Raw genomic sequence first — 20,080 nt, forward strand, 5'->3', positions numbered from 1 at the left:
ATTTAAATATTTCCTTCTGGCAATGAAATAATACCATTCATGCAGAAAAACTGGTAGCTCATAAATTCTGTATAACTTTGGCTTTGGTTTTTGTCATAGAAACCATTCTTTATGTCATTCCACCATGGAGCAGGAGGAGAAGAACTGGAGGTAACTGGAGATCAGTGTACACATGGTTTATTGCAAGATACTCTGTTGTCCTGGAATGGGAAAGAGGGCCCTAAAGTCATTGTTTAGATATGTTTAAATATATCTGTCTGCTAATAACTAATAATAGCATACTCTATCTCCTAATCACTACGATAGAGGAAGGTGTGTTGAGAACTTAGGGGCTCAGGTAAAGATAGTTGGTCTCTTGGAAGAAAAAGGGCTCTCCCAATATGCCCTAGGGCTATCTAAACATGAATATTATGAAGAATCATTGAAGACTGAAATGCTACCAAGACATCTCTAATCAGTGGGCTTCAGTGAATACAACAGTTCCAGTAAAAGAGATCTTCCCACAGAGGTCTTCAGAATGTTAGGGGCACTGTCGCAAAATATCGTGCCTTGCTGGTACCTGACAGTTAACAAACCCTACTCTGGGTAGGAGTCTAGACCTGACTATGGGTCTCTATACTTCAAGATCACTTATCATAATTAAACACATTATTGTTTCCTAATATAACATAAACTATATTTATCAGATCTACTAAAATCACAGACTTTAACAAAATTATTCTTTGTTTTAAATTCCACTGTCACAAGCCAGGCATAGTGGCACACATCTGTAATCACAGGACCTTGAAGGCAGAAGTAGTTGGACCTCTCCAAGTTCAAAGTCAGCCTGGTGTACACAGTGAGCCTAAGGCCAGCCAGGCATTCATAGTTAGACCCATTCTCAAAACTAAAACCAACAAAAAACATTTCCCACTCCCATCCCCATCCTACAAAACTTTACAGGTACCAAAGCCATGGATTCTAAAACTTCAAGACTCAGCAATCCAACACGGACTTAATATTTAGTATTAAAATATTGAAAGTCAAAACTAAGATTCACTCTGATGGAACAAGTTCTGTAATGAGGCCAAACCATTGAACACCAGACAGAAGAGGCATTCAGCCTTGAAAAGAAACAATAGCTACGTATGACGTAGAGTCCACAGAAAATGCTTCTCCATGGAAGTCTTTAAAATGTTTGATAGCTCTTCGTATTTGTACCTTTAACAAGAATCCCCATGCAGTACTGCTAAGAGCAACATCCACATGGATTATTCTGAGAGAATTTTAAAATTCAAAAAGATGTTGTCAAACTAAATCATTTTATTCAGCAAGGTATTAGAGGAATTTTAAGGAGAAAATGATCCTAATGTTCAGACACGCCTAGAAAGGGAACTCATTGGGGCTTGGGTGAAGTTTAGTGTCAGAGCTTTCGCTCTGCACAACATTTTTGGATATTTTTCCTTAGTGAGGAGTGAGGACTACACTTATTTTGGGGTATAAGGACTCATATTTAGAATGCAATTATGGATTCTAGTTATGATTTAGTAAAGTGGCAGCTGTAGGCTCTCCACCATGATCCCTGACTTCACTAGCCCTGGGTGGTTGGTTAGATGTCTACTACTAGGCACAGTTCTCTTCTTATTGACCAGGTCTTAAATTCAACTACAGAGCTTAGGGTAACTGTCAAGGTATGAGTACCACTATGCACCCCTAGAGTTAGGCTCCCATGATAACTACTGCTGTTGTCCATAGAGGTCATGGGTCTATTGTTTGTTTCCCTCCATTGGAAGCTTGCATGGTATCCTCTGGTACCATGAAAGCTAGTTCTCAGAAGAGGCTTTTCAGTTCTAACTCAGGGACCTCTGGGGCCTGCTTCTGTAGCGGATGGTGTTTTCATTCACAGGGACCTACCTTTCACCTATGGGAAGCAACTAAAAATTATAGCATAAATAGGCTGCATGCTTTGGAGTCTCTTGGATGATCCTTTCCAGCAACTCAAAAGATGGTTTCTCACTAACTGATGCTACAATTTTTATTAGGTAGTCTATGGCTTTTGGAAGAAGTACTGTCAGTCAAAATCAGAAAATTTCATTTGAACTACATATATTTTTATACAGAGACTTCTGCACGTTACAGGTTCTAGACAGTTAATAGTATGACACCTATGGCTCTTGGAGACATCCCTGTTGTTCTTTTAGCCTCCTCTCTCTTCTGCATTCATCTCCCTTCCCCTTACCTAACTGAAAGCCCATCCCCATTTTTCGCAAGTCTTCGATCACAACACTTGTACCCTTCGCCATTGTTTCCTACAGACCACCACATCAATGGCTGTGTTATCTTCCTGGTCTCTGTAGTTGCTCCAGAATATGCACCCACATTTGAAGATCTGGAGCTAGGAGGCTACTGTGAGAGTAAATGTGTGGTGTTCATCTTCCTGTTTCTGGCATAGCCCACTCAATATAGTCTTTTAGAGTTCCATCCATTTAACTGAAAATTCCAGTTTTCTTAACAACTAGGTAGTATTCCATGGTGAATTTGTACCACATTTTTATTATCCATTTGTCAACTGGGGGATATTTATGTTGTTTCTATTTCCTAGTTATTGTGAAAAGAGCAGCGATGAACACGACTGAGCAAGAGCAAGTATCTATGAATAGGATGTCAAGTCCTTTAGGCATATGTTAAGAGATGGTACAGCCAAGCAATGTGATATATATATCTTTAGCTATTTCAAAAATTCTCCACACTGATTTTCATAGTTTGCAATCCAACGAACATGGAATGAGAGTCCCTTTTCCCGCATCCCCTCCAACATCTGTTGTATGTGCTTCACTGATCTTTGCTAATCTGACTGAGGGAAGATGAAATCTCAAAATCATGTTGCTGTTTGCATTTCCCTAATTTCTAGATTAGGGAAATGGAATTTCTGCATTTCAGAGATAAAGCCAACGTGGTCTCAGTAGATAGTAGTTTTGATGTATGTCTGTACTCTGTTTACAAGTATTTTTATTTCCGTCTTTTGTAAACTTTCATTTCAGGCCCAAGTGTAATTTTTTTAAATGGATCATGTATTTGTTTTGACTCTTTGATTCTTCTATTTATTATACATTCTCAGCAATAATCCTCTGTCAGATTCTGGCTGATTAATTCTTTAGCTATGCAGAAGCTTTTTAGCACAATGAAATCCCACTTGTCAACCCGTGGCTTTAATTCTTGGGGACATGGAGTCCTATTGATGAAGTCCTTCCCTATATATCCTTTAGGGAACTGTCTATGTTCTCTTCTAGAAGTGACAGTGTTTCAGGCTTCACATTCTCTTATTTGATCCTCTTGGAGTTAGTTTGTGTCAAGGTAATAGACAGTGCTCTAATTTCATTCTTCTGCCTGTGGACAGTTTGGACAGCACCATTTTTGAAGCTGCTTTCTTTCCTCCAGAGTATGTTTTTAGGAATCCCTGTCAAGTATCAAATGGCTAAAAGCATGTATACTCATGTTTGGGTCTTCAAGTTTGTTCCCTTGGTCAACATGTCTAATTTCTGTGCAAGTACAATATTGGTTTTATCACTATGGTTTTGTAATACTTCTTAAGGTCTAAAATGGTAATCCTTATAGCATTGTTTTTGTTTTACAGGATTGTTTTGGAGATCTGAGTCTTTTGTAGTTCTGAATGAATTTTAAGATAGAGTTTTCCACGCTATTTCTTCAATGAATGAGACAGGAATTTTGATTGGGACTGCCTTGAATTGGTAAATGGCTTTTGGTAGAATGCTTATTTTCACAGTAGGAATTCTACCAATCTATGAGCATAGGATATCTTTCCATTTCCTAATGTTCATTTCTATCTCTACCTCTAGAGATTTAAATTTTTCATTGTTAAGGTCATTCACTTCCTTGGTTAGGTTTATTTCTAGATATTTTATTTTCTTTGACGCTATTATAAAAGGGAGTGTGTCCATGATCTCCTTCTATGCAGGACTGTTGTTAGTTTAAAAGAAAAGGCATTTATTTGAGCAAGATGATTCTATATCCTGCCACACTTCTGAATTTGCTTACCATATCTACAAGTTTTCTGGTTGAAATTTTGAGATTTCTAATGTATAGTATCGTGTCATCTGAAAAGAGGGATAATTAAAATTCTTCTTTCCCCATTTGTATCCCTTTAATATCTGTCTCTTGTCTTACTGATTAATCTAGCATTTCAAGTAGAGTATTAAAAAGGGGTAGGGACTTTGGATAACCCTCTATCCTTCTTGACTTCAGTGGGATAGCTTCAAGTTCTTTGCCATTCAAGTGAATGATGTGAACTGAGAAATATAAATATATTTTGCTTTAAATCCACTAAAATGGTTTATTATATTTACTGACTTTTATATGTTGACCTATTCCTAAAATTTCAGGATAAATCCAACTTGTTCATGGTGGATAATCATTGTGTTGCATGTCTGTATTCTGTTTGCAAGTATGTTATTGATCATCTCTGAATTTATATTCAATATGGAGAGTGACATCATTTTTTCATTCTTTGTTTTATTATTATTTTGTTTTTGTAATATTAACTGAGTTTGGTATTATTGAGAGTGATACTGGCTTCATAGAAAGAATTTAGGGGTCCACTTTCCATGTAATAGTTTAATGGATAGATTTTCTTTCTCAATCCATTCAGTCAGTCTGTAATGTTTGACTGGAGAATTGAGGCAACTAATATTTAATTATTGCTATTGAAATGTCTGTTGAGAGTGTGGTCATCATGTCATTGGTATCTGGTTTTGTTTATGTTCAGTATACTTAGTGGCTTAATAATTACTGCTACATATTTATTCCCATGGTCTCTGGCCATTCATTCTTCTTTTTAGTCTAAAATATTGCTTCCTATATTTACTTTAGATTTGATTTGCTGGAGATATATAGATATAGATATAGATATAGAGATAGAGATAGAGATAGAGATATAGTGTGTGTGTGTGTGTGTGTGTGTGCGTGTGTGTGTGTATGTGTGTGTGGTGATCACCACGGTCATTTATAACTCTTTTAGAACTTGCAATGTATTGCTCCAGGCTCTTGTGGTTTTCAAGGTTTCTACTGAGAAATTAAAATCAGCTTTCATTCTGATGTATTTTCCTTTAAGTGTGACTCACTTTTTTCCTCTTGCAGATTTTGATGCACTTTCTTAGTTATGTATTCTAAGTGTTTGACTATAATATGATACACTTTCTTAGTTACATATACTAAGTGTTTTGACTATAACATGATACACTTTCTTAGCTATGCATACATAGTATGTTGACTATAATATGCTGTGGGTATTTTCTTTTCTGCTCTTGTCCTTTTGGTGTTCTGTATGCTTCTTATATCTGTACGTGTACCTTTCCTTACTTAGAAGAAGTTTTCTTCTATGATCTTGTTGAAGATATGGTCTGTGCCAGTAACTTAGAATTGTTCTACTTTATTTTTCTCTATAAGTTGAAGGTCTGTTTCTTTTCATAGTGTCCCACATTTCCTGCGTGTCCCTCTCCTCAATTAAAAATTTTATAATTTTTCTTACTTTGTCTAGACCCTCTACTTTATCTTTGAGTCCCGGAAGTCTGTCTTCTGATTCATTCATTCTACTTCCAAGCTTTTCCACTGAATTTTCCAGTTGAGCTACTGGGTTTTTAATTCTGCCTTCATTTCAGCTTGAGTCCTCTTCAGGGTTTCGTTTTTCAGACCTGAATTGTCTTTGTCATTTCCATCAGCCTATGTTTGTGTTTTCTTGGACATCACTCGGGTGTTTATTCTCTTTATGTTCCTTCTTCTTAATCTCAATGAGCTGCTTCCTTGTGTCTCCTTCAAATTCATTTTATTCTCTGATGATGTTTATGATTTTTTTAAAAAATTATGTGTTATGACAATCATCTAAGTAATTCTCATTGGTAGATTTTGGAGAGGAGATATTAATTAGATCTCTCATATTGTTTGTAATTTTTGTGATGAAATCTGGGCATGTGTACTTCTCTTGTTACTTCTGTGTCTGATATGAACAGAGCTGCTTACAGCAGAAGAGAGGACACATAGGTGGTTGAGCCTATAAGTTAAATGGCTTCAGTAGAAAGAAGTCAGGTAAACAGAAGGAAATAGGTTGGTATGTAGGATATGAGTCATCATTCCTCCAACCCTGGAGTATGGGGTGGGTAGATAGTTTGTTAGAGTGGTTGCATGTGACGTATAAGTGGCCTGTATGTTACAGAAAGGGAAACACAGGTCCTAGAAGAAGCCTAGAGATTGGCTGTAGTATAGTCAAGAGTGGTCAGACTAAGTGGGGAGGGGGCGGGGGAACTGGGGGTAGGAACTACAGTAGAGTGGGGAATTTGTGCAGACAGGAAGGCCAAGCATCTCATCTGGCTAGGTCCTGAAAGAGGATGCAGGATCTGGTTGGGTGGAGAGGTTGGACCACTGTAACATGAGGGGGCCTGCTTGTTGGGGTTTTCTGTCCTGCCCTGTACCCCATAGCTGGAAAACCCCAAAGAAATAACATAGAGATCTCTATAAGTTATAAAGCTGATTGGCCCATTAGGTCAGTTCTTATTATTAGTTCTTATTGGCCCATTATGAGTTCTTATAACTTATATTAACCCATTATTCTTATCTATGTTTAGCCATGTGGCTCAGTACGTTTTTCAGTGGGGCAGATCACATCCTGCTGCTTCGGTGGTCTAGGCAGGAGTGGGAGGAATCAGTTTCCTCCTTCCCAGAATTTTCCTGTTTTCATTGTATCATTTCTACTTTCTGTCTGGTTTTCCCACCTATACTTCCTGCCTGGCCAATCAGTGTTTATTTAAAACATGATTGACAGAATACATTCAATTCTCCCACACCAGACCACTTTTAATACCTTAGTAAGACACCTGGATTATCAATAAACATATTAACAATAAGTATCAATATTAAATGAATACAGACGCTGTGAAAGGGCATAACAATTTTGCTACATCTAAAACTTTTATGAACCACTCCCCACCTACCTCCTTATCTCTCTTTAGTCTCTCTGGTCTCTGTCTCTCTCCATTTCTTGGTGGTATGACTTTGAGAAAGCCACATTGTTCCTCATGTCAGGCTAAAGCAATCCTAGAACAGACTCACCTCACATCATCTCCTGAATAAACTCAGTATGAGTCTGTTCTCCAGTTCGTAGAATTAAAACAGATCTACAAGTTAATAACTGGTGATACACTACTCTTAACAAAAAGCTTGCGCTGAGCCCCTAATCTGGTAGCTAGTGTACTTAGAAATGTTGATTATGGGAACCCCTAATGTTTGGTATTGCTGGCAAACTAACAATAAGCAAAAAATCTTTTAATTAAATTGGGACATAAAAAATAGATTTAATAATACAGATAGAAAAATATACTATAAACGTTTTTACATTTTAAAGATTGGGACATAAAAAATAGATTTAATAATACAGATAGAAAATATACTATAAACATTTTTACATTTTAAGATTGGTATTTTACACATCTAAACTAAATATATCTAAAATTTTCCCATAAAACTATCTTTTAACTTTGTAAGTTTGTGGAGATGGTCTCATACAACTTTTCTGCCTACAATGAAAGTATGTACGGTTTACTTACTTCTATAAACCTCATTGAAATAATTTAATTACATTGCTCCTGTCAAAAAAAAAACCTGTCTTAGGCCCACACCACATAAAAAGGTGAATTAGCACTACTGAAGAATACTATATCTAATGCTAGATAAGCCATAAATCTCAAATACATCTTGGGATATGTGTATCATTCTTATGACTGCTTGTTCCTGGTACTGACTTTGAAAATGCACTGGAAACAAATATAAAATACTGAATGGAGGAAAAAACATAAAATATGATTTTGTTGTTCCCCCAAATTCCTGTTTCTCAGTTCTGCATAATGCATATCAGACCCAAGTATGAGATGTGGAAGCAAAACTTTTGGCTTCCTGACACTCACCTGCTATGGCAAATCATAAATCAGAGTTGACATTAAGGGTAGAATAGAGAACCAGATTCTAAAAGTTCAAAACCACATAGACAAAACTGAGTGCCAAGTTAGAGCAATAAAGGAGGGGTGGTGGACTGCGGTGGACCGTGCCTACTGAATGTTTGTCTTACGACCTTGAAGGTTGAGTCAGTGTCTGGATGATCTAAATAAGAAAGGAACTGGAAAAATCTGCTCTTAAGAATCAAAGTATAAAGGTGACTTTTTTAAAAAAATCAATGTTTTATAATTTCCTTTGGAAATGATAACATTTGGAAAGCTTATAAGTAGTTTTCCATGAAGCAGCATCACAGATGAGATTTTTGCTTAAACACCCGGCATTCAGGGTCTAAATGATGATGTTTCCAAAGCTTGATTAAAAACATTTTGAGACGCTTGGTTTCAGTTTCACAAATTAAAAGCCAACAACACCTGCTGGGCAATGGTGGCACCCCGGAAACGTGAGACACCGTCTGCAGGAGAGCCTACTGAACTAGAACCAAGTAGACTAACCACATCGGCAACCACAGCAAAGGCAGCTGAGCATGTATTAAAGCATAATTATAATCATGACGATAGTAATATTCACTGTGGCTAACCTGCATTTATTAACTCTAGGGTATGCCCTGTGGAGGGCAGCATTTATTGTTGATGGTAATTGGGATAAATATTCTATTGTTCTTGTTTCAAAGACAAGGGCATTTAGAAAAGTTAGATACTCTGCTCAAGAAATCAAGAGGGCAGAAGTGACAAGACTGATGATAAACTTGAAACTACAGTGATCTTCAGACATATCTTCATCAGATTTACCCTTGAGAACTCTAGCAATCTGTTCTGACCGGGAGGGCTGTGTGATCGTAAGGAAAACACAACATAAGAAAAACTTCAGATGAGAAACTTGGTCCTCATAGAAAAAAAATGCGTTGAGATCAAGATCAATTAGCCTAAAAACATCATTTCAAATATTCGTACATTGGCTTAGTAAAATAATGCCTATTTATTGAACACTCATTGAGTAACAGACCTAGTATGAGACTCTATTTATGAATTAGTTTATTTAATTTTCAAAACTACTCAGAAGTCATCCCTAGAAGGTACCATGGTCAGAAATCAAATTGTAACCTTTGATCTGTCTCCAGAATATTCTCAGTCACTGTACTGTGAACGATGACACTTACACACCTTCAGCCTCCAAGATCCTGGGCCTTTCTTACTAGTAAACTTTGAGGAAATACATTCCTTGCTATCATCAAAAATATAGAAAAAGTTGCTGGACCCTGTAGATGAATGTGGACCTCAGGAGATTGTCTCCATCCACACAATCAGTTGCTTTCTGATTTAAATCAGAGGCACTGATTTAGATCCAAAGTCTCAGATACGAGAGGTGAAGAATAAACCAGGTGCATGAGAAGGGAACCCTTTGGGTGGCATCCATGTCCCAAGGTCTGTCTACCCACTGGTTTCATGCTTTGAGCCATCAATGAATGTTATCCCAGGCTTCTGTTCTCAGGAAGCCGCTCGGTGTCAAGAAGATGGAGAGCCATCTTTATTCAGCTTCATCCTCTCTCTCAGGAATCCTGCAGGAACGACTCTTGCTCTACCATCTGGTTCTACCTCAATCTTTTCCCAGCCCCACCTCTCTTATACTTAGTCCTGATAGGAATATCTGGCAATTTTATGTATTATAACACAGTATGCCAAAGCTGAAGAAAAAAGCTTGAGAATAACTTACAGATATGAGCAATACAATGAGGAAAACCCAGGTAGGAAGCAATTTGCATAGAGGTAATTACAACACACACATTTTCATCATAGCCAATTTTAAAGAAATTGCTGCCTCATTTTACAGCTATTAGTTTTACAGTGGTAAAACCAACATAGTCTGTGGCAATTATAGGTTTCATAAAATTGAATCACATTTTTACAAGGAAGAACGCTTGATAGGAAGCTCTACCAACAATAAATGTTAGCTCTGTTACTCTATGTGCAACAACATTTTCAAATAGATGAACATCTGCCTGACTACTGATAAAGACTTTATCAATCAAGGCAGCAATGATTTTTATCTGATGGATCTTTCCAACCAACAAATAAAAAGTAGAAATCTTACAGGACATATCATGCCACCAAATAGCAAAGGTATTTTGACGCTCTTACCAGTCTTGGTGAGACTAAAGATGTCCGCTCTAGAAGAAGCCTGTGAATTTGGGGTTATAGCTGAGCAAACTGGAAGTGTGCTGGTCTTCTGAAGAAGGTGTCCCAGGAAAAGGCGTGAGCTGTTGTCACTGCAAGTGATCCAGTAGTACCACTAACTGTTCCTGAAACAGAGAAGGTGGCAGAGACAAATAAGAATGGGAATCTGCTCACAGAGTTACACAGTCAATCTTTCCACATAATCTGTACTCATTTATCCACACAGTGGTTATAGCTTATGTTTTTTGCACGTGTTACAGTTTTTATTTCTTTAATTTTTAAGATTATAATATAATCACATCATTTATGTCTTCTGTCTCCTCACTCCAAAGTCTCCCCTATATTCTTCCTTGCTCTGCTTCAAACTGATGGCTTCTTTTTGTCTTTGTTGTTAGATGCACATATGCATTTCTGTATATATCCCTAAATATAACTTGCTCATTCTGAATACTGTTATTCACAAAATGATCAAACTGCAGAGTTGCAGAGCCTCGTCCTCATGGATGCATCTATGAAACAGCTCCTGTTTCTTGTCTTTTAACAAACAAGCTAGTGCAGCCAACACTGTTGTGTGCTTTCCATGTTAATTAAAAATAAAGTATCAATAATGCCAAGGGCTGTGGAATAATTCTATACTCTGAGAAGATTTGTCACTGTATGGTTTAATGAAGAAACTGACTACCCAATAGCTGAACAGGATAAAGCTAGGTGGGAAAGCCAAACTGAGAATGCTGGACAGGAGAAAGAAAGAATCTGGAAGGCCAGCCAGCTGCTTAGCAAGCAGGATGTGTAGAAACAAAACAACAAGCCCCAAGCCATGTGGAAACACACAGATTAATAGAAATGGGTTAAGTGTAAGCGTTGGCCAGTGGTAAGCCTGAGCTACCAGCCAAGCATTTACAATTCATATTCAGAATCTGAGTCGGTTTTAAATAAAAAGTGCAATTTTCAATAAGAGGAGAATAATGTGTATTCTAAGTAAAGAGTAGAATCTTTGAGTCATAGTCAGGGTTCCTATCACTTTGTGACAATCAAGCCACATAGTTGACCTCTTTGGAAAAACTGTATATTCTGTGTAGACACCTGTGAAACAGCAAAATTAAGTTTGCCTAAGTCAAGCTCTTTAAAGTATTCAATGAATACTTACTATACTTTCTGTCTCTCAGTCTCTGTGTATGTGTGTCTTTCCCTCTCTCTGTATCTCCCCGCTCCCATTATTGCTTAAAAGTTACAATGGAGGAGAGAGGTGGTGTGATGCACTGATCATACAATATGAAGCCTTTGGCTGGTCATTTTTAGAAATCATCTCAGGACTTATAAGAGATGAGATGTCTTCATTTCTGTTGTACAAATAAAGAAACTATGAATCAGCAAATTTAGAATGTGCCAAAGTCAGATGACAAGAAAACAGAGGCTCTGGGTCTTCAACCATGCCTGTCGGACTTTCAAGGTCCATGCTATATCTGGCCTCTTTTTTGGCTCCTTTCCTCCACACCACCTACTGTTTAAATTATTTCTTGTTTGGTTGGTTGGGTTTTGTTGCATTGTTGTTTGCTTGTTGTTGTTCTTTTGATTTGGTTTAGTTTAGTTTTATTTTGTTTAGAGACAGGATTTGGCTAAGGAACATTAGCTGATATTGAACTTGTAACTGCCCATCCCCCACCTGTAGAGGTGGGATTATAGGAGTTTTCCACAGTCCCCGGCTATGGAGTCTTCCATACTTGCAAGAAATACAGTAAAAATTTTAGAAGGTAAGCTAATTTCCACAAAAAAAATTTTTGCTTGATCCAAACATATTGCCTTATTTCTATAAATAAATATTCTATAGGGTGAATGAAATGTCTAAAGTAAAAGTTGAATTTCCAACTAAATACAAAAGAATGCATACAGGAAGAAATATTAAAGAAAAAAATAGAAAATAACAAAAGTAAATCAGAAAAAACAGAACTCAAAAAAAGTCAATACTCTGGTTGTTTAAAAAGTAACTTTAATAAAACAATGAAGACATAAAACTGACCAGGAAAAATAAAAAAGGCAAAGCTATATAAAAATGAGAAATTACATAGGAACTAACTACTGAAAAGTGAAATGAAATAAAATAAAATTATGAGAGACTACTCTAGAAGCATACATGTACATACGATAAAATGAACAATTTTCAAGAGAAATGCAGACAAATTGAATTGGTAAGCAAATGATAGAGATATCTCTACATATGGTTGACATAAACCAGAAAGCAATATGACTTCAAATATTAAAATAATCATTAAAGTAATACTTAATATTAAAATCAGAAATTCACAGATACTATGAGCCTTTCATTATAAATAGTCACACTTAAAAATATGAGAAAGGCCGGGCGGTGGTGGTGCACGCCTTTAATCCCAGCACTCGGGAGGCAGAGGCAGGTGTATCTTTGTGAGTTTGAGACCAGTCTGGTCTACAAGAGCTAGTTCCAGGACAGACTCCAAAGCTACAGAGAAACCCTGTCTCGAAAAACCAAAAGGAGAAAGAAAGAAAGAAAGAAAGAAAGAAAGGAAGGAAGGAAGGAAGGAAGGAAGGAAGGAAGGAAGGAAGGAAGGAAGGAAGGAAGAAAGAGAGAGAGAGAGAAAGAAATCTGAGAAAGAATGGAGCTGAACTAAGTAATTTTCAGAAACATTACTGTGACCACATAGATTGAATGATAAGAAAGTCTGTTCATACGTACTGTACTCCAGCTAAATATTTACTTTTCATAGCGGTATGAAATTGTAAGTGTGAAGATTTTTTGTGCAGCATTTGAGGACTGTACGATTGATTAAATATATTGATGACAAAGGAGAGAAGTTTCTCAGTCTGAACAAAGTAGTTATGAAAAGGGATTGAACACTTTGATGTAAGACATACCCCTTTGAAAGTGCTCCAGGAAAATGCCAATGATTTCTGAAATAAATACAAAACACTTTATAATACAGGGATAAGCAAAGAATTCTGAAATGAACACCAGTAGCCCAAAAATAATGACAAGAATTACCAAATGGAATTGCATGAGAAACAACTGGGAGAGTGAAAAGACCACCTTCAGAATGCAAGAAATTTGTGGCTACCAGACATTTGATACGGAATTAATATTTAGAACATATAGCTCCTTTAGTACACAAATACCCAACCCCCCAAACATTCAACCAACAAATTGGCAAACGAACTGGATAGTTCTTAAAAAGAAGTGCATATGATCAGTATGTATATAAAAAAAATGCTCAACACGTATAACCACCCTGAAAACTCAAGTCAAAAGTACATTGACATTCTACCTCATCTATTATCTATCATCGAGAAAACAAAGAATAAATGCTGGTTAAGTATATGGGGGGAAGAAACTTTATACATTGCCATAGGAGTGTTAGTATAGGCATTGGAAAAAGTCAGTAAGAAGTTTCCTCCAAATTTAAAAAAGCTACTGTATGATACAACTACTTGATGTGGGACTCCCCTCATTATGGTGTGAATTCCATTGGTTAATAAAGAAGCTGCTTTGGGCCTGTGCAAGGCAGAATAGAGCTAGGCAGGGTAAACTAAGCTGAACGCTGGAAGAAAGAAGGCAGAGTCAAAGAGAAGCCATTTAGCCCCGCATAGACATCGGAAGCCAGATGGAACTTTACCCTGTAAGCCACAGTCACATAACAATATACAGCTTAATGGAGATGGGTTAGGTTGGGATATAAGAGCAAGCTAAAAATATGCTCAAGATATTGGCCAAACAGTATTGCAAATAATATAGTTGATTATTTTGAGTCAGGGCAGCTGGGAAATGAACAAGTGGCCGCCAACAACAACCAATGGGCATACAATTAGAGGAACCTAAGTCACCATACCTCAAGGATATATGCACTCCAACATTTAGCGATGCTAAATATCATGAAATTATAGTATCATCTGCAATATACATCAGTGGATGAAACTTTGAGATCATCTATCTATCATTTATCATCTATCTATCTATTTATCATCTCCCTCCCTTCCTTCCTCCCTAGTGGGGTTTTATTTAGTCATAAAGATGAAGAAATTATATCATTTGGGGAAAAAAAGTAGATGGATCTGGTTACCATCAAACTAATCAAATAAGCCAGAATGGCAACTATGAATCTGTAAGTCAATAACCATTTATTTGAAAGAGAAGGTTAGCATTTGAGAAGAGACAGACAACCATCAGCAGTGGGGAGAGGTGACAAGAAAGAAGCCAAATGAGAGATGAATGTGAGCAAAGAAACAACATATATGAAAATGTCATAACGTAACGTAATTTTGTACAATAAATATATTCTAGTGATATTTCTGAAGCAGTTTCATGTAATAAAAGGTAACAGTTTAGAAAGGAGGCACCAGTAAGACTCTAATGTGCATCTCTGTGTGAGCAGAGTGATAGGAACAGCTGTGTGCTGCTGTGTGTATGTCTAGGATTGCATATTTCCTCTCCGAGTCAATGGCAACAGAGCAATAAGCACACTAAACAATCCAGACCTTGGTTTCCACTCATCTGTCCTCAGCAAAAAGAATCCAGGTCTCAGAGGAAATAGCTGATGTGAAGAATGGGACGGAGATGAACAAGAAGAGAAAAAGCTACAAGATGAGAGACTACAAGGTCCTGTGGTGCTGAGCGTGTGCAAAAACTCAAGGGTCAATAGCACGTCATAGGGACACAGAGCCCACCTGAGAGTGTTCCGAGGGGCCTAGTCCAGAGCAATGTGAGCAGAATAAAATAAACACCCGACAGCTGTTCTATAGATAAGTCAACTGAGTAAGTGAGAATGAACTAACTTACTCTCAGAGTAGAATTCACATGGGAAAAGCAAAGGAAAAATAACAGGAAAAGAAAATAATCTTGATAGCAGCACTATCAATTGTTTTGAAGGCAAGAATCAGGTCTGAGTGTTAAAAGTAGTGAGGAAGAAAAACAGGAAAAATGAAAATATGGGATGTTAGATAATCCCAGGCAGCCCTCCCACAGGACACTTAGTAGCTAACAGAGAAGGAAGAGTATAATTGACAGCAATGAAAATGACACACACCACGGCAACCAAGTGAGCAATGGGCATCACGAGCCTCAACCTCCTGGATGAGGTCACACCTCCTGTGAGTTCAGACTCAGAATGAACAGCCTGCACTTAGTCAGAAGCGAAAACTTCACAAAGCAATTGAGGGACAATCTGCAAAGCAACTAGCCATCATTTTTAATAAGCATCAACGTTACAAAGGAAAAGGTCTGGGTGGGGGGCATTCTCTAAGTCAAAACAATGATGGAGCCACGAGAACTAATGAAAACATGAGCCAGCCAAGAAACACAACAGGTATATCATGGTTGCAACATTTGAAGCAGGTTATAAATAACATCAATATTCATGATTTTATAATATCAGCATTATGTAAGGGGTTGACATTTGGTGAAGGTGCTAAGTTTGTGGAAATTGTGTCATTTAAAAAGTTACTTTATAGATCTTAAAAGTAAATGCAATCACATTCCTATTACATAATTACAAAATGTCAGAATTTTCTGAGGATATCTAATCCAATTACCAACCAGTTAGTTTGAAGTCTCTTAAATGAAACTCATTCTAAAATTTTTCTGTAGAGTCCCACTTTTCTGTGGATCATATTCAGTCCCCTTGGGGACTGCACATTCTACTGGGGAAAATGTCAATCAATCACTGACGAATGAATGTGGGCCTAGTATCACTTTCAACCAACAGAATGTAGGGTGTTCAGAGTTCTTGTGACTCTCTTTCTCCCCCAAAGGACCTGTAAGAGTATCTAAGCATGGAACAATAGCAACCCATGAGTTCTTTAGTTTTGAAAGGTAGGACCACATCTAGGGCAAGAAGGAAACAAAAATCTTCAGTAATTTTCATGGGGATTCATATCTAAAACTTGCAATTTGATTGTTCAAATGTGTTCCAGTTGGCTACAATGCTGACTTATGTATTACCGTGAACACACAGAGTCGATTAAAGATCACAGAACCAAAGGTGTCGCAGTATGGTTGCACAAGCACATTTCCCTCCAACATTAGCAGCACTGGGTGACACACATGTATTTCTGACCACGACACCACAGAGAATTCTCCTCTGAACTAGAGCCGACCCATGCAATAAATAAAGTTTTTAGTTCCACTGACGTTAACTGCTGTCATTACAAATTCTTCAAATTATAGGTTCAATCGAATTACTGCATCATTAGAATACAGGGAGTAGCAAGCCATTATTCTACTAGTTAACATTCTTCAGGAGACATTGAAATGAATGTGGGCCACTCTGTAGAAATATTGACGACGGAAATCACAGCCTTCACACACGCTGAAGGCAGCGCAATCAAATGTGCTTCATTATTTTAGGCATTTAGCAAGAACGCGGAGGTTACTGCAAGCCTTCCGTAAAGCAGAAAGACTGTATCAGGTCACGGGAAGAAAGCACTGACGTCTCAGGCATTCACCGGTTCAGTTTTGAGGACTCTATGGTGGTGATGTAATCGCCAGAAAGGAATATTAGCAAGAATTACATAAACTTCTCTTCACCAATTGTCAGCTTGTATACTGTAGATTAAGCACTGCCACAGGCTTCTAGTGGTTGGCAACTCACGCTGTGGAAAATGTCACAGGGCCTTGCAAGCCCACTAGCTGTGCTCCGTAGAGCAGAAAATTAAGCCTGGCATATTTGGGGGAGGAGTTTTCTGGTTTGTAAGAATTTATAAAAATAGCCATATGGAAAGAACCCAGGGTCACATTTGTAAGTTTTTAATAGTTTCGCCATAAATAATTTTGTCACACATGTTAAAATTTTATCTCATTCTGTCTCAAAGCCTAGATAATGTTTACTTGCAAGAATTCATTTCCTCTTCTAACTATGAAGATATATAAAGAGGACAATAAAATATTTTTACATTTATGGCACATAAAATATACTGAAGAAAGTCAGCATCAACAACTGCATTCTGCCTTCAATTACTCGAGTATTTTGCTTCCTCTTGAGTAAGTCTGAACCGATAATCATTTATCAAAGTATTAGAGTTTCATCATGAATTAATTAGATCCATTGCACAAAGACAATGCTACAAATGAAATCATTAATCTAAGTAACACCAGGCTGAAGTTTATTGTTTATTTTATGTGTTTAGTTTGAATTATGCTTAGCCTTCAAACAAATACTTTCTGTAGTAACACATTTGCTTAGGCATTTTTGAAACATTTAAATGGATTTTTTTCTCCCATTACAGCAACATACAGCTTTGTCGGAGGGGCTACACCTTATTTGTGAATGTGGAATAACAGTGGTGTTGCAGTGTTCAACAGAAGGGGTCCATTAGAACAAATGGCCACATTGTTGTTCCTTGAAAAGTTCGCACAGTTCAGGGAACAGCATCAAGCTATTTCTTTTGAGTCAGTGATTTCATCAAAATAAGGTTATGTCTCCCTATCCCATTCCTCTCTTATTACTTTACTTTGGCTGCTGTTTGGTGAGCCTTACAGTCCAGAGTAGAATGAGGTAGCTAGAGTCTGTCAGGGTAGGCGAGGAGTTAGCAAACAGAGAGTAAGCAGGTTCTCAGAAGGGAAGCTCAAAACGTTCACAAGCTAACAGTTCCCTGAGTCCCCCCAACAGCCAGTCACTGCTCCACTATAAAGGAAGGAGAGGGTCAGCTGAGGGCTTACAGGTCAAAGATAAACTAATCATGGCTTCACACTAGCTACAAAACCAGAGTAAATTAATGATATCAACACAATGCTTTCTGGGATTAAAGTTAGCGAAACCAAAAGGGTAAATCCATAGCAATCGAGACTGTTGTTGCTCTTTTCAAGTCCAAAGCTAACAGAGACTGAAGGGTAAAGTCATGTTAATAAATCCAGTCAGTTATCTCTTAAACACTAATGAGCTTCTGGCCACACAGAATACTGACGACAAAGTTAAAATGTACAGTAATAGACTCTGATTAATAATCTTTTCTTGTTAGCCCAAGCAAGCAGAGAACGGTTGTCACTCTAGAGGCTCACATTATTCTGGGTAGAATACATTTTTTTTAATGTTCAATTCAATAAAAGGCTCAACAGACAAAGCCCTGAGGCAAATGGTTCTTCTTCTAGCTTTTCCCTTTGTCCTTTCTTGCAGGGCACAGGCAGTACCCCTGCTCTGAACTCTGCTTTCATTAAAAAGATTTCCTTAACCTTTTCACTGTTTCCCATTTAGCTCTTTGTCTAGGAAGATGCTCCAGGAAAGATCTTTCTAATCTTAGACTTAGTCCTCAGCCCAAGGATGGAGGCCATCTCCTGTGACCGTTTTATCAACAGTGTAGAAAGGCCATTTTAATACCCGTGCAAAGAATTCTTGACTTCAGAGAACACCCCCCCACACACACACACACCCCTTCCCTTACCACCTTACCCTTCTCACACTTCTGAAAACTCAACACTGATTCTCCTTGCCATGATGTGAAGGGTTAGCCTCTGCCTCCCCAACGTCCTATTGATCACGCTCATAGCATTTGCTTAGTAGCTGCTTTGTGAATGTCACTGCTTTGTTTGCAGTAAGGAAGCCCCATGCTCCTTGATTGTTTGTTTTATCTAATAGCCTCTGTTATATGACATTTTCTCCTCTTATTCATCTAACTGCTCCCGACATCTTGTCTTTTCCATAAACTGTTCCATTTAAAGGAGGAAAAGCTGGCCTCCCATTACCCCACGTGTTACCACACACGGCTCTGTCCTCACTGTTCCCTGAGTTGCTTAGAACACATACTCTCAAACAGTGTTTCATGGAAAGTGCTTGGACTTCATTCCTGTCTGACTGATTGTTTCTCTGCCGATGATTTTTCTGTTGGTGACTCTACATTACTCTTGTCCATGCAGGTGAAAATTCCTTGGGGCACAGGTCACTTATGAGATCCCGAACATTCTATAATTAAGCGCTAACTCCCGGTGAGCGTATGATGGGCATACAACCAGATTATCAGTGCCCCTCATGTTCTTTCAAAAAGTTTGCTGGACAGAACCATGCCAGTCACTTCATGCAAGACAGCAGGCCCTGGAGCTAGCAGTCTTACTATCTGCAATGTCTCTGCTCTAACCAATCCCACAGACCGGGAGTTGAAAGAATAGAAGATGCGTGTCTCCACCCACAGAACCCACCACGGCTTACATCACACTTTACTCTGTCTTATTCTTCCTTTCTCTAAAGGTCCCACAAGAGAAGTTGGCTCTTTATAAAGGCTTCCCACTGATTAGGTCAGCCAGCCAGCCACAGATCCTTAAGGACCGCTCTGCTCAAGTTGACGTGCACAAAACTGCAATCGGCTCTGAGGCTGAGCCCTGCAGTAAGCAAAACAAACTGTGGCTAAGGCACCTCCTGGCTCCCAAGAGGAGGCAACTCCATGTGGCCAGCAGCTTCTTTGGTTTTCTCCAGTGTAGGTTAAGTACTGCTTCCTTGTATGAAACCCTCTGTGGCCTTTTGTAGCATTGTCTTTGTGCAATGGATCTAATTAATTCATGATGAAACTCTAACCAGAAGACTGGAAATAATCAAACTGAGGGCTGAAATCAACAAAATAGAAACAGAGAAAACAATCCAAAGAATCAATGAATCAAAAAGCTGGTTCTTGGAGAAAATCAACAAGATCGACAAACCCATATCCAAACTAATCAAACGGCAGAGAGAGCACATGCAAATTAATAGGATCAGAAATGAAAAGGGGGATATAACCACAGACACAGAGGAAATTCAGAGAATCATTAGATCTTACTATGAAAGTTTATATGCCACAAAGTTGGAAAATGTAAAAGAAATGGACATTTTTTTAGATAAGTACCATATACCAAAGTTGAACCAAGAACAGGCGAACAATCTAAATAGACCTGTTAGTCGTGAAGAATTAGAAGCTGTTATCAGAAATCT

At 38.0% G+C, this 20,080-nt stretch overlaps 1 protein-coding gene across 6 annotated transcripts in view; it reads right to left on the reverse strand.

The window, feature by feature from the left end:
* Positions 1-20,080, reverse strand: part of Dlgap1 (DLG associated protein 1) — an 809,700-nt gene that overhangs the window by 689,711 nt on the left and 99,909 nt on the right. For all 6 annotated transcript variants that reach the window (XM_087902307.1, XM_087902304.1, XM_087902303.1 and 3 more), the window contains exon 2: positions 10,134-10,294. The gene's annotated coding sequence lies outside the window, so the exon portion shown is untranslated. The remainder of the gene's footprint in view (positions 1-10,133; positions 10,295-20,080) is intronic.

This window comes from Myodes glareolus, chromosome 27 (assembly GCF_982192425.1).
Source record: "Myodes glareolus chromosome 27, mMyoGla1.1, whole genome shotgun sequence".
In the NCBI taxonomy this organism is placed as follows: Eukaryota; Metazoa; Chordata; class Mammalia; order Rodentia; family Cricetidae; genus Myodes; species Myodes glareolus.